Here is a 14,024-nt window from a genome sequence, read left to right on the forward strand (position 1 = left end):
CCCATGACCATTTAGACACCATTCAAGTACATAACCAATTCAACCAATTCATGTTAGTAATACATTTCAATCATGATAAGCTTACGATACTAATTCCATACTCATACATATTATTAAAAATCAATAATAAAACAATAGCACATAAATAGCATACATAGGACTCGAACCCAAGTCCTCTAACACAACCAAAGTACTCTCAACCATTTGAGCTAATACTTTTCCACATCACATTAAACAATAATAAATTCCATAAAGGCGCTTTCTACCTACATTTATTAATTAATTATTTATTTAATTAATTAATTTTCACGAGTCTCACAGTTAGTAGTACAGTTATTAGTAGTATTAATAGGTAATATATTATTATTTTTATTATTATTATCACTATTATTAATAATAAAAATAATTATTATTATTACTATATGTTATTATTATATATTATTATTATTAATATTATTCACATTATTAGTAGTAAAATTAGTACTAATAATAATAATAATTATTATTATTATTAATATATGTTGCTGTTATATATTATTACTGTTATTATTATTAAAATTATTAGTACTATTATTAGTAATATGTAATATATTAATTTTATTATTATATATTATTGATATGAGAAAAGAAATATTAAAAATATTATTATTATTGTTATTATTATTTTTATTTATTATTATTATAACTATAGGTATTATTATCACTATTAATAATAATTATTATTATTAATTATTATTTCTATTATTATGTTTTACTATTATATATTATTACTATTAATATTATTAACATTATTAGTAGTAAAGTTAGTACTGTTATTAATAGTAATATGTAATATATTAATTTTATTATTATATATTATTGATATAATAAAGAAGTACTTGAAAATGTCATTTTAGAATTGATAGTGGTTTAAAAATAGTGAGACTCGATTATTTTAATATTAAAAGGTTTTAGTATAAATAGTTTTGTTATAAATGAGTTTCATTATTTTAAAAACACACCATCTCTCTAGAAACCACTTTTATAGAGTTCTCTGACTTCTCTATAGAGGTCCTCAACTTCTGTTCATCTGTTTGAGGATTGGAGACCGTTAGGGTGATCCTCTTGGCGAGCTATTCCTTTCTATTCAATCAGTTTCTTCAGTCGTGTAAGTTGAACTTCTGCTCGTTTTCTTGTAGGTCTTCTATATTCTGGCTTGCATGTGACCCTACTTTGGTTGCATGTGATGTTTTAATCATCAATATGAGTCTTTGTTGGTAAGTGATCATAACGGTAGGTCTTGATCGTTCTTGTGTTGTTCCTAGGTATAGATAGAGCGTCTTGTGGAGCAAAAGATGTTTTGGTGTTCCTTGAGTCTATTGAGTTGTTTGGGTCGATTGAACTGCTTTGTCAGGTAAAGGTAGCTAGTATTATTTTACCTTGTAGTGTTTTTCTAAATTAATGATTACATGTTGAGGAATTTGATATGTGATGAGTATGGTTATTTTGCTTGTATGGTTTGATATATACTTCTCGTAGCTGAATCCACAAGTTGTGGAAATATCCACTGGTTACCTATGGAACTCACTGTTTGAATTATACTTCTCGTAGTTGAATACACAAGTTGTGGAAATATCCATTGGTTACCTAAGGAATACGTTGGTGTAAATTTTGTGTCCTAGAGCCAAATCCACGGGTTGTGGAAAAATCCCTAAGTTACTTGTGGAACCTTCTATTTGTTTCTTCACCTTTAACATGAATTGTCATACCCCCTCTATCATGTGTGACATTTGTGTTTTTCTCTGTGTTTATGAAGTTTTACTAGTTATTCTTGAACATTTTTGTTATAGAGTGCTTATTACATGAAATTTTGAATTATGATATTGTGAATATGATGAATGTGTTGTGTACAATTGACGGGTATGTTTTATGGAGAAGTGATCAGGTTATAAGTATGAAACAAAATCAGTGGAATGAGATGGTTAAAGTTGGATTGCATCTTTGTTTTGAAGTGTTGGATTCTGAGGAAATGTGATGATGGTAAGAGAGTGAAAGTGGATCTTAATGGAATGGAATTATAAAGTTAATTTGAATCGTTTGTTGCATAAGGATTATGCTTCTAACGAAGAAGTGCAGTCCTCACTAGTAGGCTATTATGCATTGACTAGGGATATGTGTTGGTCAGAAGTTATCCTATACTCTACTAGGCTTACAAAGTCATATAGAGTGTCATGGTCTATGTGGTGAAAGTTGAAGGAGGTTCTTATGGAGGGATTAGGGGTGGGACCACTAATCTGGTGATGCCATAACTAACTTACCCTGTCCAGAGGAAATTGATTCATGTTGGTTATGCCAAGTGGAGCTAGGGCCTTTGCCGCAATCCACTTTTCGTTAGACCAAGTGGAGTCAGGGCCTTTGCCACAATCCATTTTTATGACAGGTGCACAACTTCTATGTCTGAGTTAATGCATGGATCCGGATAATTGAGTCTAGAAATTCTGCAATTATATGTATGGTATTTCTTTTTATGAATGCTTGAAATATGCTATTTTATAATGTAACAAGTTTAAATGCTATATGATTATTTCTTTTATAAACTAGGTTACCCTTACACTTTGTGTCTCTTGTTGTTTGTCTTTCTTTTGCGATGATCACCTATTCGGTGTGATGAGTCATTATTTTCCTGCATTCCACTAGCCTTTGTGTACCCATTTGATAGTTGTTCTGTGCTTAATTGTTTATCTTTAGTGAATTTTCATCTGTTGGGATTTATTGGGCCACTGTTCTGAATTTAGGTTAATTTCACATTATTGGGCCTAATTTTCGTTTTTAATTATTTTTAGGTATTTAGGTGAAGCAATTTTGGAGCTAGCACATTAATCTTCAGATGAAGAGAGTTGCCATGTCATTTTCAAATCATTGCCACGTCTGCATCATGTCAATCAGCCCGTCCACGTCATTGGGCCATCATTTTCTGCCTATAGTGGCATTTTTATAATTCTAAGTGGCAGAATGACATTTTTGTAAATAGGAGTGCATTTTTGTAATTCGGTTGGGTTTTGTTGTTTCTTCGTTGTGGATTTGCGTTTTAATTGAAGAACCCAATATGTTTTTCTTAATTTTCAGAGTGTTAAATTCGTTTTAGTTGATTTTCATGCTTAATGAACTGTGACAAATTCATGAATGTTTGTATAACTTAATTGCATGTTCAATTTGTGGTTAACCTCCGCTTAGTTGTTTAACAATGAGTTTTATGAGGAATAACGAAATCAATTCAATTTGTAATCTGTGATGGGTGAAATTTCATTTGAAGGAAGGAATCATTGTTGTTTTCGTGATTGTTTAATCAAAACTCCAATTACATTTTAGTAATTTTGTGTTGAAACTGAATCACTCAAACCCCCCTGTGTTATAGGTGTTGTGTTTGTCTAGAAAATGAATCTTTGAACAAGAACATTTGTCGTTGAGAGACGACTCTGGTTGTTTACCACATATTACATTTATTTGTTTTAATTTCGTGGGGTACGACCTCTATCACGGTGGGAGTAGATGAGGTTGCAGGTTTAAAGACACCTTTGGAGGATGAGGAACCATCCGTTAGGTGTAACGTCCCATTTAAATAATAATATAATTAAATGAAACATTACACAAAATAATATAAGAAGCAAAGCCATGGAGTATAATTGATGGAGGTTGTACCCCACCAAATAATTAAAACAGTTAAATGCAGTATGCAAAAGTTGAACCAAGTCGTCTCCCAACGACCAATATTTTCGTCCAAAGTTTCAATTTCTAGATGAACACACTACAAAAAAATTGATGATTAGTGGAGGTTTTTATTTCAATTTGCGGAGGTTTTTACCCTCCACAAATTAATTTGCAGAGGTTTTCTAAACCTCCACAGTTAGAGTTGCCACAACTTATTTGCGGAGGTTTTTGTTAACCTCTGGTATCCTAGTTATACTGCAGAAGTCTTTTAATGGAGGGTTTTAACCTCTTCTATTGATGATATTATTTTGTGGAGGTTTGAAACCTCCTTTATTTAATCACTCACTGCATTAATGATTTCTTAATTTAATAGAATCTGTTTTTCTAATAAGAAATAAATAAAATATATAAATTTATACAATACACAAAAATGTAACCAACATTAATTTTATTGATGATTTAAGATAAAGTTTATTCATTGTCAATTACAATATAAATATAAAATAAATACATAATGTTGAAAAAAGAATTCCTTGGCTAGACTCTTGAATCTTGTTCACAAAAGGGATTTTTTCAACATGTAACCCAACTTTATGAGCAACCCATCCCAGTAAGATATCCTTGATGCATTGAGTAACTAAGATGGCTTAGCAAGTGAAGTTATCACCAGGAGCAGCTCCAAGCTTTGAATAGTATTGTGTGTAGTAATCAACACGAGCCTGAACAATATCAAGGTTTCCTCCATCACATTCAACTTACCATTTACCAATGCTTTCCTCTGCTGCTCCATAATTGTAGTTCCATCTCAGTTGAATTGGTCCACGCCCACAGTACTCCAATGATTTAAAAGGGAAAATTAAAAGATAAATCTTTCACATAAAGATATGCATTCCAAGATCTCTAACCTTTTTATCTTTATGTACTCTTCATAGCTGCAAAAACAAGACAGCATAAAGATTAAAATAAGAAACTACAAAAAGATTTAATATTTGTTAAGGAGTTGCCTTACTTCGTCATTGATAACATTCTCATCAAGAACAACATCAAAATAGAACTCATGCTTCTCCACACAAGGTGTCAAATCCACCTTTTACATGACAAGAACAAACAATTGGATCTTTACACAGTTAGTAAGAACAAGAATAGCAAACGAAAACACATCAACCTATAACGATAAATATGAGAAGCGAAACTGTTTATAGCATGACAAAATACGAAGGAAGCATAAAAATAAATCAATGTTTCTAACAAGTTAAAGCACAAAATAAACCTTCTCTTATACAAGACTATTGCTCCCATTCAGCAGTTATGGGGCCATCCAAGGTAGAGTTCCTCTAACTCCGCCAGATATTAAAGTCTGGCATTTTACTTTGGACAAACCCAAGTCACCAACCTGAAATGAAAGTCAGAAGGGTGGATTACTGGGATACAAAATCTATGAGCCCATTTGTATCGACATTTTTAAGAGGGAATCACCTTTACTTCTAAAATATCACTTCAATAATTTTATGGGTTTGTTTAAGCTTTCGAAGAAGAAAAAAATTATCTATAGGAAACCAATTTATGTTAATTTTGAGTAGTTATGTAAAATATATTTACACCGTCATTGCATACCATTAAACTCCTCGTAAAAAAAAAACAAAAAACTACTTTTCCCTCACATAAAACTCTAAAAAATAAATCACTTTTTATAAAATCTTAACAAACAGGCCCTGTATTCAATTGCTCTATGCTATGAAGGTAATTATAAATCATTAATAAACTTGGATCCAAGGAAATTGGTCCGCAAATTATTCATTTCCTTATTTACAACATAGTGTATGCATCTTTAGTTTGAATAAATACAGAACAAGATTTTAAATATGACCACAAGAATAAAATATTTCAACCTTGCATATTGGACGGTGTGGATCTCGGAGATTCACGAGCAAGTTGTCACTTTTCAAGTCAAAGTGTACTATATTTTTTCCATGCAAGTACTCCATGCCAAAGGCCACATCCATCGCAATCAACAGCCACTTGCGCTTGTCAAGGTTCCTGATATTATCCACATAAATCAAACAATTATGATAGCAACCAGAGGAATAAAGTAGAAAAGAAACTGAATGTTGTTTTAAGATAGCTCACTACAACTTCACAGAACACCTATCACTAATGAAACAGTAGAAATGCTGAAAAATAAAGACAAAAATTGACACTCCAACTGAGAGAATACGAACTCTGCTCAAACCCAAACCTCCCAATACCAAGACAATATGTAGCTAATATGAAGCAATTAATAATAAAAGATGCATTTTACTCATAAGTTTCTTTTCCAAAAGATGATTTTTAGTGAGTTGTTCAGATAGTTTGGAAAAAATGGTGATAACAAAGAGAAGTGGTAGTCATGTTACTAGGTGTGATACTAAAAAATCAAAAGAACAAAAAATGTAATTCAAAAGTCATTGCTCACTTATGACAATGGCAACATAAGAAAACCATAACTTTACATGTTTTAAAGTGCAGGGGAAGAAGCTACTGATAAATGCATTAGTGATCCCATGATGGTTTATGCTATTATATCTCAAAAGCTACAATGCATCACCCCTTTAAATCCATCATGCTGGTGGTGCTTGTGCAACAATGAAAAGTGGATTTAACCTATTTAGCCTACTTAACCACCATGTTTAATCTTTGTAATACATAAAAAAAAAGTGGCAGAGAAACAACATTACACCTTGTCACTCCTCTGTACTCCTCTATACTCCTCTGTAAATACTTAAGATCTACAAGATCATATGCTCTTGCAGCTTTCTCTTCCATATCATAACCATCTTCGGTTCACAAAGAAAATTCACCACTCATCAAATTAGCATTTAGAAAAAAAATACAAGAACATTGAAAAAAAAGTAAACCAACCTTGTGACACCTCTATACCAAGAAGTTCTCTGGCCTAATGTGTCAATAGATTTCCTATGCAATGGTTGCTTCATCAAGGGCAGTAATAGGACAATCATCTTCACCATAATTCAATTGATGCTTCATCTTGAACTGTAAGAATAAATAATACAATCGAATGAGGATCAAGCAAAGTAATACCCTAAGAAAAACCCTTGGAAGGCCCCATAGAAATTAAAATTTGACTTTCATTATTCTTGTAGGATTATCGATTACTCAAACCATTAATATGTTCGAGAAAACAATAATCATTTCACAAATGCTTTCTCAAATCGATTAGAAAAATCACATACAGGAGTTGACAAAACCAAGGAAAGAAAAAAATTCAAAAAAACTAACAATTAAGCAACCCTTCTTCCTTCAAGAAGCATCACTCGTTGCCTCTGTCGCAGCAGCAAGTCTACCAACCCTTATACCTTTTGTCGGAACCCTTCCCATCACAATACGACTACCTCGACATCACAGGTCGCATCGAAATCCTCTCCAACTGCCTCGGCCTTTAGTACCACTACGCGCCCCTCATAACCAGTGATTTTTTACCGTTAGATAACACTCAGAATATGAAGTAAATTCAAGACCAAGAAAATTGTAGAAGCGAAAACCTAGAATTGAAAACCATTCGAAAACCCGCTATCACACTCCATTCGAAAACCTAGAATAAAAAAGGATCGTACCCACTTCGTCTTCTCCAATCGTCAACGAGCAACACACGGTGCTTTTGCGAGCTACACCCGATCATCATAGAAAGTCATCCGATTCAAAAAGAAAACAAATGTGAGAGAATGTCGAATAAGGAGCTAGAGAGATGAAGAACAGGCGCGAGAGAACTCACCATAAACGAAACTCCATAAGCAACTGAAAAAAAATGGAAGGAAGGAACAAGAAAAAATGAGAAGGAAGAAAACACAAAAAGTTGAAAATGTATTTTAATTTGCAGAGGTTATTAACCTCTTTAAAAAATAATTAAAACTCCTATAATTATTGTCATTTTAGACAATTCTCAAAATCATCCTAAATCATTTTAATTTGTGGAGGTCTGAACAACCTCCTCAAAATAACCTCTACTAAAAAGTAATTTTTTTGTAGTGACACAACAATATAACACAGGGGGTTTGGCAGATTCACGCAAAATTTAATTCACAAAATTGCAGAGAAATTTAACAGTTATATGAAAACACAATGATTCCTTGCTTCAATTGAAAGTCCACCAATCACAGATTACAAAATTAATTGTTCTATTCGAATATGCTCTCATGAACCCTAAGTAATCAACTAAGTGAAAATTACCATGTATTCAATATGTCATTAAGCACAACAAATTCCAGGCAGTCAACACCCACAGATTGAAGCAAGTTGTGACAAAACCCATAAACATTAAGCATGGATACAAGGTATTAAAATGTGCACACACAAATTTGAGATTAAGCATGCATCAAAAACGTATTTATCATCAAAACGCAACCTGAAATAGAGGCAATTCCAAATACAACACAAAAACAACCAACAATCTCATGGTTTCATTTCAATTTCGTCAAAGAATCAATGCAAAAAGCTTAGCTAGACATGGAAAATGGAGCACACAAGCTCTTCAAAACTGGAATCACGAAAACAAAATCAAAAACCCTAACTTACGAATTCTCCCAATGCGATTTCAACATCAAAAGCAAAATTCTAGAGCTTCAATTGAACGAAAAACACTGCGATGGTATAAAAACTGAAAACCCCATCAATGGGTGTTGTTCTAAGTCAATACAATCCACATTACAAGATGCCCAAGCTACCAAATGAATTCAAAACGTAAATCCCACATTGGGTGCTGTCAAATGTGCATAAAAATGGTAAAAACTAGTGCAAAAACATCAAAAACGAAGAGAGCACCTCTATGGACACCCACCAAAGCTTGAAAACGTGAAAATGGAGGTTGGAGAAGAAGAGATGCGGCTGCCAATGCTAAATGACCTAAAATCTCGTGGTCAAATCAACTCTGCCACTACTATTTACAAAAATGTCATTATTGAGTGCAGAATTACAAAAATGACACTACTAGGCCTCAAATGTTGGCCCATTCACTTAGATGACGTGGAAATGATGTGGCAATGATGTGGCAAGTCTCTTCAACTAAATATTAATGTCCAAGCTCCAAAATTGCCTCACCCAAATACCTAAAAATAATTAAAAACGAAAATTAGGCCAAATAATGTGAAATTTACCCAAATTCAGAATAGTGGCCCAATAAAGCCCAACAGATGAAAACATACTAAAGATAAACAATTAAGCACTGAACAACTATCAAATGGGTACACAAAGTCTAGTGGAATGGGGGAAAATAATGACTCATCAATAATATTTCTCCTTACAAATATCCAAGGTACTTATAATGAAATATTGAAGCACACCACGATGCCAATAACAAAATAGCGTAAGGGATCGACAGTATCCAAAAATAAATGCTCAAAGAGTAGACAATACATGGGCCACAACCCTAAAGTAAACTCAGAAAAAAAAGCGAAATCCGATCCAAGACGAATTAAGCAGCGGAATCTCCATTACCCAGTTGACCACAAGGAGTTCTCGCATATGCTCACATCAATAAATTGATGATCATCGCAAAAGGAGAAAAACCACACATAGCACATACAAACAAGCAGAAAGGGTAAGCTAGAGTAGAAAACATTTTATCATGCCATTGCATACAATTTTACAGCCAAAGATACATACATCAACCAAACATATGAAGACTCGCAAATGAAACACGACGACTCAAGACACAATTATCCGGATACATATAATTAGTCAGATTCATCGGATGCTTGCACTTGTGGTGGCCTCTACTACTTTGCAAAGCCAATTGCCAATGGGTTTCACCCTACCACTCACAAGGTAAGCCTTCAAACATCTAAGGTCATTATCCTGCCAAAAACTAGGGCCTCTTGCTACTCACACCACTTGAGTCAGTACGCTCTATGTGAGACTCACTGACTCTTTAGAGTGTTAGGATGCAATCCTTACTTGAATCCTTACCAAATTATATAATGAGGCACCACCACGAACTTTGTGGAATTACATACTAAGTATGAGGCACCACCATGAACTCTCACTAACAAGGGTCATGGAATTACGTCCTAACATGAGGCACCACGACGCAACCATCGTGGAATTACGTCCTGACAAATGAGGCACCACGATGAGATCTAACCTAGAGATTCATGGAATTACGTCCTGACCAATGAGGCCCCACCACGAAACCTTCATGGAATTACGTCCTCACCATACATAAAATCATGTCTCACTAACCAAGTATGAAATTATCATGCATACCAATCTCATTCCAATATATTATCAACCATTCAACCATATATCATGTGAATATCATGCCAAACTCATCAATTCCATACCAACATTTATAACTAACCATCCCATTCATGTTCCATGCCAAGACCATACCAAAGTCATCATCTAGCCCATACAATCAGAGATTTCATGCATATTCACATGCCTAATACTTTAACCAGAGCAAATCATCCAATCATACAATCATTAACAACCATGTGAGAAAACAGTGCGGTCTGCGTCAGGTCTCGCTCAAGCTAGGAGCCCTTGCTCAGGCGAGAGGAGTTTATACGATCCTATCCAGGAAAGAGTATGATCGTTTCTGAATTTGAATCCTCAAGAGGCATGACACGAATAAATCAGAGAAGAACGTGAAATAAGACATAAATGAAGGACGTCACAATCTAGTAGATTGATAAGTCAAGTGAAGATTCACCACAAAGATGTTAATCTTTGATAAGAACTGGAGGCCTAAGCCAAGAACAAAGAGAATCCTCTCTTTAATGAAATCAAATTCAATATATGACTAAAAATGTCTACAATAGTTTTTGGTACCCCTATATATAGGCATATGAGTTTAAGAAAACCTAAGAACCCTACAAGAAGGCCCAAACAAAAACATAAACTAATTTATAAAAGAAAGCCCAAAGCCCAAAAACATAACTTATTTTCTAAAAGAAAACCCAAAGTTTAAAAATATAAATTAATTTCCTAATAACTATCCTTCAAGAGTGCTCCAAGCCATGATCTTCATATCCTTGGAATTTCCATTTGCAATTGCTTGTAGTATCCAAAGTCTTGAATAGATGTGATTTTCCAATCTCTTGCTTCTTGCCCTTGTCATATGTCCTTTGAATTGTAAATGTTCATCTTCAAGTTCTTCTTGTATGGAATCTAGGAATAGTCCTCTATCATTCCCTCCTTCTTGAATCGAAGTTGTCCTCAATTTCGAACCTACATCAAATGGAGACAAGTCATTAATATTGAAACAAGAGCTTACCCCAAAATCTTCAGGTAGATCAACAACATCGGCATTGTCATTGATTCTTTTAAGAACTTGTAATGGTTCATCTCCTCTTGGTAAAAGTTTATATTTCCTTTTAGAAGAAAATCTCTCCTTCCTAAAGTGAACCCACACCCAATCACCAGGTTCAAACTTGATCTGCTTCCTCCCGTGGTTAGCCTTAGACGCTAACTTCTCCATCTTCTTTTCTATTTGGACCTTTACCTCTTTATGCAAGTTCTTGACAAAGGTTGCTTTGGCAAGTCCATCTTTATTAGTCATAGAATCAATATCAGGTAAAAGGTAACAAATCTAATGGAGTTAAAGGATTAAAACCATATACTACCTCAAAAGGAGACATTTGAGTAGTAGAATGAACTACCCTATTATAAGCAAACTCCACATGAGGTAACCACTCCTCCCAAGTTTTCAAATTTTTTTTTACAAAACATCTAAGGAGTTGCGAAAGAGTTCTATTTACCACTTCTGTCTGGCCATCTGTTTGAGGATGACAAGTTGTAGAGAAGAGAAGCTTTGTACCTAACTTACCCCACAAGACCTTCCAAAAATAGCTAACAAATTTGACATCCTTATTTGAGACAATGCTCCGTGGAAAGCCATGTAATCTTACCACTTATTTGAAAAATAAATTGGCAACATGATTGGCATCATCGCTCTTGTGGCAAGGAATGAAGTGGGCCATCTTTGAGAACCTATCAACCACAAAAAAAAAACAGAATCTTTTCCCCCTTTGGACCTTGGGAGACTCAAAACAAAATCCATACAAATATCGATCCAAGGAGAGCTAGGAACAGGTAAGGGCATAAACATCCCATGATGCATAGACTTAGATTTAGCATGCTTACAAGTGATACATTTATTACAAAAAGAGTGCACATCATGTTTCATGTGAGGCCAAAAGAAATGATCATGCAATATGTCTAAGGTCTTTTTGAACCCCAAAATGTCCCATTAAGCACCCTTCACGAGCTACTTTTACAAATAATTCCCTCATTAACCCTTTAGGCACACACAACTTTGTTCCTTTGAAAAGAAATGTATCATGCTTGAAAAATTCTTTAAAAGCTACTTTTTCACAACTTTTATAGATTTCACCAAAATCATGGTCATCCACATACAATTCCTTAAACAGTTCAAAACCAAGGATTTTAGTTTCAACCATAGATAATAATACATGCCTCTTAGATAATGCATCAGCCACAACATTTGCCTTACCTGATTTATGCTTAACAACATAAGGAAATTGTTCAATAAATTCTACCCATTTAGCATTTCTTTTATTGAGTTTACCTTGGCTCTTAAGATATTTAAGGGATTCATGATCACTATGAATTACAAATTCCTTAGGAAGCAAAATAATGTTGCCAAGTATGCAAAGCTCTAACAAGGGCATATAACTCTTTGTCATAAGTGGAATAGTTTTCCACTGCCCCTTTCAACCGTTCACTAAAATAGGCTATAAGATGCCCTTCCTGCAAGAGAACACCGCCTATGCCCACATTTTAAGCATCACACTCTATCTCAAAGGATTTGTCAAAATTTGGTAAAGCTAAGATAGGTGCATGTGTGAGTTTGTATTTGAGACTATCAAAAGCATCTTGTTGTTCCTTTCCCCACTTAAACCCCACATCTTTCTTAACAAGTTCATTAGTGGAGATGCTATGGTGCTAAAATCTTTGACAAACCTTCTATAGAAATTAGCCAAGCCATGAAAACTTCGTACCTCACTTGCATTCTTAGGGATGGGCCAGTCCCTAATGGCTTTGACTTTTTCCTCATCAACTTGTACCCCTTTTGAGCTAACTACAAACCCTAGGAAAACAACTTCATGTGTACAAAAAATGCATTTGTCCTTATTGGCATATAGTTTTGCGTGGCCCATGTGTGAATAAAGTGTTTTGCTATATATCAAAGTATCATGAAAATATACAACCATAAATTTACCAATGAAATTCCTCAACACATGGTTCATTAACCGCATAAAGGTGCTAGTTGCATTGGTTAACCCAAAAGGCATAACCATCCATTCATACAAGCCAAATTTAGTTTTAAAAGCAGTTTTCCATTCATCTCCAGCTCTCATCCTTATTAGATGATAACTGCTTTTTAAATCTATTTTGGAAAAATAACAAGCACCGTGCATTTCATCAAGCAAGTCATTAAGTCTAGGGATAGGATGGCGGTACCTTATAGTGATATTGTTGATGGCTCTACAGTCACTACACATCCTCCATGATCCATCTTTCTTAGATACCAAAACTATTGGCATAACATAGGGACTCAAACTTTCCCGAATCCATCCTTTTTCCAAAAGTTTCTCCACTTGTTTCTATATCTCTTTGGTTTCTTCTGGATTACTCCTATAGGCTGGCCTATTAGAAAGGGATGCACCCGGAATGAGATCTATATTATCCTCAATACCCCTATGAGCAGGTAAACCATGAGGGATGTCTTGAGGAAAGACATCATCATATTCTTTGAGAAGTTGTTCCATACCTAAAGACAAAGAAGCTTGTACAGAAGATAAACAAATATTGTTAGGCATAAGCAAATATAAGGGTTATTTTGAAATCAACACTCTGTTGAGCTCTTTTGCTCTCAAGAAAAGACTTTTATCACTCTTTACTTTTTTACTTGCCTTTTTTTGTCTTTTTCTGGAATTTGGTCCCTTCTTTTCACTCTTGCTCTCTTTTCACTCGCATCTTAAGCTGATCCTCACAAATATCTCTAGGAGATAAAGGTGTTAGGGACACCTTTTGACCCTTAAACAGGAAAGAATACTTATTGGCTAGACCATCATGGGTTACCTTTCTATCATATTGTCAAGGCCTCCCTAATAGTAAGTGACTCGCCTCCATATGTACCACATCACATACTACCTCATCAACATATTTACCAATAGAAAAAGCAATGTTCACCTGCTTATCTACCACCAATTCTCCATCTTCACTCAACCATTGCAAAGCATAAGAACTAGGGTGTATAGATGTCACCAAACCAAGCTTCTCCACGAGCTGTTTACTTGCTACATTTGTACAACTACCTT

The 14,024-nt window shown here is 34.4% G+C and overlaps 1 long non-coding RNA gene across 1 annotated transcript; it reads right to left on the reverse strand.

Annotated features, from left to right (window-relative positions):
• Positions 1–4,217: 4,217 nt before the first annotated feature.
• On the reverse strand, positions 4,218–5,719 carry LOC114182656 (uncharacterized). Its single transcript, XR_014986213.1, has 4 exons — positions 5,577–5,719; positions 4,958–5,080; positions 4,697–4,774; positions 4,218–4,619 (listed from the first exon to the last, which is right to left on the reverse strand). It is a non-coding gene; the product is annotated as an uncharacterized LOC114182656 (long non-coding RNA).
• Between the last annotated feature and the right edge of the window lie 8,305 nt (positions 5,720–14,024).

Source organism: Vigna unguiculata, chromosome 11 (genome assembly GCF_037176805.1).
Source record: "Vigna unguiculata cultivar grain cowpea cultivar isolate G323 ecotype 2 chromosome 11, ASM3717680v1, whole genome shotgun sequence".
Classification (NCBI taxonomy): Eukaryota; Viridiplantae; Streptophyta; class Magnoliopsida; order Fabales; family Fabaceae; genus Vigna; species Vigna unguiculata.